Below are 4,135 nucleotides of genomic sequence, written 5' to 3'. Positions count from 1 at the left end.
TCAAGTTGTCAGTAGCTCTGGCTCTGTGAAGGTTGATGGGGAGATCAATTAGGAATCACCCAGGCCAAAAATAATGAGGCCTGCGCCAAGGCCTGGAGGTGGGGATGGAAGATCCATTACAGAAGCACGTGCAGATGTGGGGAGGGGGAGAACCTGTCAGACACGACTGCAGATTGGAAGGGGTGATGAGGGAGGGAGGGCCCTAGATCACTCCCTGGATCTCTGGCTCTTACTGTATGTGGAATAAATTCAATGGAATAAGAGAAAGATCTTGAAATGCACCATCTTTACAAATCACACCAGCAAACTACTAGGAAATGTAAAAATGTCATTTATAGAAATTTATAGTACCTGGCAGGGTGCAGTGGCTCACACCTGTAATCCCAGCACTTTGGGAAGCTGAGGTGGGTGGATAACAAGGTCAGGAGATCGAGACCATCCTGGTTACCACGGTGAAACGCCATCTCTATTAAAAATACAAAAAAATTAGCTGGGTGTGGTAGCACATGCCTGTAGTCCCAGCTACTCAGGAGGCTGAAGCAGGAGGATGACTTGAACCTGGGAATCGGAGGCTGCAGTGAGCCAAGATCATGCCATTGCACTCCAGCCTGGGCGACAGAGCGTGACATCGTATCAGAAAAAAAAAAAAAAATCTATAATGTCTAAGAATAGATCTTGAAAACATATGTTAACATCCTTTATGAGATAAAAAAAATTAATTTTATGAAAAGACTTTAAAGAAGTCCTTTTCTGAGACAGGATCTCAGTTTGTCACCCAGGCTGGAGTGCAGTGGCAGGATGAGCCTTCAGCTCCTGGGCTCAATCAGTGTCCCCACCTCAGCCCCCTGAGTAGCTAAGACTACAGGAACATGCCACTGTGCTGGGTAATTTAAAAAAAAATTTTTTTTTTTTTTTGAGACAGAGTCTTACTCTGTTGTGAGGCTGGAGTGCAGTAGCACAATCTCAGTTCACTGCAACCTCCGCCTCCCTGGTTCAAGCGATTCTCCTGCCTCAGCCTTCTGGGTAGCTGGGATTACAGGAATGCACCAACACGCCCAGCTAATTTTTGTATTTTTAGTGGAGATCAGATTTCACCATGTTGGCCAGGCTGGTCTCGATATTCTGACTTCGTGATCTACCCGCCTCGGCCTCCCAAAGTTCTGGGATTACAGGCGTAAGCCACTGCGCCCGGCCACTTTTTAAATTTTTTTGTAGAGATATTATGTTGCCCAAGCTGCTTTCAAACTCCTGACCTCAAGCAATCCTCCTGCCTTGGTCTCCCAAGGCACTAGAATTACAGGTGTGAGCCACTTCGTCCTGCCCAGATAAACACTTGTTTTGTTTACCACTGTGTCTCTATCTAGCATCAGAGCATATTTCCTGGAACAAACAGTGGGGTCTGAGTAAAGATTTACTGCTTAATGGACGGATAGGTCAAATGGGTATTCATTCTTTTGTTCCTGAGCACAGCAGGTATAATAGGTCCTGTGCCAGGTGCCATGGGGAAGCAGAGATTAGTCAAATTGGGGCCAGGTGTGGTGACTCACACCTATAATTCCAGTACTTTGGGAGGCTGAGGCAGGTGGATCACCTGAGATCAGGAGTTCGAGACCAGCCTGGCCAACATAGGGAAACCCCGTCTCTACTAAAAATATAAAAATTAGCCAGGCGTGGTGGTGCGCACATGTAATCCCAGCTACTTGAGAGGCTGAGGCAGGAGAATCACTTGAACCTGGGAGGCAGAGGTTGCAGTGAGCTGAGATCGTACCACTTCACTCCTGCCTGGGTGGAGTGAGACTCTGTCTCGGAAAAAAAAAAAAAAAAGGAAATAGGCTTTTGAGACAGAGACTACCACCCCATCTTGTATATCAATTATTCTTTTTTATTTTTCTTCCCCCCGCCCCTTCCTTTTATGCTTGGCTGTTAACAACGCTTAACTCATGCTTGGCGTAAAGAACTCCAGGAAGTGGCCTTGAAAAACTAAGCACAGAATCAAGGTTGCCACATGTCCCACCCTGGGAAGAATGCTGTGTGCTTCCTGTATTCCTGTTGTACCCAAACTGGTGCCAGCCAGACCACCAGATGGCCCACTGCTCAAGACAGTCATCGAGACCAGACACACTGACCCCCACCCCAGTCAACCTGCACAGAGCTTCCCTATATCCCCTCTTAGAACCACCCTCTCCAAAACTGCCTCCCCCACCAGCTGGGCAAGGTAGCTCATGCCTATAATCCAGCACTTTGAGAGGCCGAGGTGGGGGTCTGATTGTAGGGGCGTCACTTGAGTTCCAGGCCAGCCTAGGCAACATAGCAATACCCATCTCTACAAAAAAATCAAAAAGTGAGCCCCAAGGTGTGGTGGCGTGTGCCTATAGTTCCAGCTATTTCGGAGGCTGATGTGGAAGGATTGCCTGAGCTAGGAGGTCAAGGCTGGAGTGAGCTGTAATTGTGCCACTGCATTCCAACCTGGACAACAGAATGAGAGTCTGTCTCAAATAATAAATAAATAAAACCCAGCCAGCCTGAAAATTTTGAGATGAGACTTTCAGACATTAGTTCACCATCTCCTCAGTTTGCTGGCTCTCCAAATAAACCTACTTTTCTCCCACTAAGTTTTTTTTTAGACGGAGTCTCATTCTGTCGCCCAGGCAGAGTGCAATGGCATGATCTACAATCTCTACCTCCCAGGTTCGAGTGATTCTCCTGCATCAGCTCCCAAGTAGCTGGGATTATGGACGTGAGCCACCACACCAAGCGAATTTTTGTATTTTTAGTAGAGACGGGGTTTTGCCATGTTGGCCGGGCTGGTCTCAAACTCCTGACCTCAGGTGATCCGCCTGCCTTGGCCTCCCAAAGTGCTGAGATTACAGGCGTGAGCAAGCCACCTCGCCTGCCCCCAACTCTCATCTTGTGTTTGGCTTTTGGGCAGTGAGCAGCTGAGGTTTGGCTGAGCTTTCCCTCTAGTATCAGGAGAGCCAAGAAATACACCGAGTCTGAACTTTGATAGAATAGCAGGGGTTGGGCTTGGGGATGTTAGAGGGAAGTTCCAGGAGACCAGAATGACATGAGGTAAAGCATGGAGATAGGAAAATGCCGGGAATACCGGGATAGGAGTAGGTGGCATGCTGTAAGCAGAAAGCCAGCTTAGGGAAATTGGGGCTTTACCCCATGAACAATGGGAAACCAGGGAAGTTTTCTGATCGGGGCGGGCCTGGTTATATCACTACTTTAGGAAGGTTGGCTGGGCACAGTGGCTCACACCTGTAATCCCAGCACTTGTGGGAGGCCAAGGCAAGTAGAAACCCCAACTCTACAAAAAAATACAAAAAAGGCCAGGCACGGTGGTCACGCCTGTAATCCCAGCACTTTGGGAGGCCAAGGTGGGTGGATCACAAGGTCAAGAGATCCAGATCACCCAGGCCAACATGGTGAAACCCCGACTCTACTAAAAATACAAAAATTAGCTGGGTGTGGTGGCTCATGCCTGTAGTCCCAGCTACTGGGGAGACTGAGACAGGAGAATCACTTGAACCCGGGAGGCGGAGTTTGCAGTGAGCTGAGATTGCGCCACTGCACTCCAGCCTCAAGACAGAGTGAGACTCCATCTCAAAAACAATAACAAAAAAAAAAAAATTAGCTGGGCATGATGGCATGTGCCCGTGGTCCCAGTTGCTTGAACCTGGGAGGCAGAGGTTGCAGTGAGTGGAGGTTGTGCCACCGTACTCCAGCCTGGGCAACAGAGCAAGACTCCATCCCCCCAAAAAAGTGGGGGCACTGGGTAGGAGACTTCATAAGAAATTCATTTATGATTCAGGTGACTCACTTTGGGTAGCCCATAAGTGATCATGAATGCGATGAGCTTGAAACCACTGATCAGTGAGAGGAATTGCCATTGTCATCACATCCTGTGTCCCTGTGTCCATCTTTAGAGCTGCAGCCGGATTTGAGTGTTGCACCATTCACTCATTCATTCCTGTAACACATAATTACTGAACGCCTACAATATGCCAGGTGCCGTGGAGCCACTGGAGAACCAGCAGTGAACACACCACAGACAAAACTCCCTGCCTTCACGGGACACATTTGCTTTGTTCTTTATGCCTGGGTGAAGGGCTGAGGGAATATGCCATTTATT

Source organism: Sapajus apella, unplaced genomic scaffold (genome assembly GCF_009761245.1).
Source record: "Sapajus apella isolate SASKATOON/1434 unplaced genomic scaffold, GSC_monkey_1.0 scaffold51, whole genome shotgun sequence".
In the NCBI taxonomy this organism is placed as follows: Eukaryota; Metazoa; Chordata; class Mammalia; order Primates; family Cebidae; genus Sapajus; species Sapajus apella.
The sequence above is the reverse complement of the archived record's forward strand: the minus strand, read 5'-3'. Positions refer to the sequence as shown.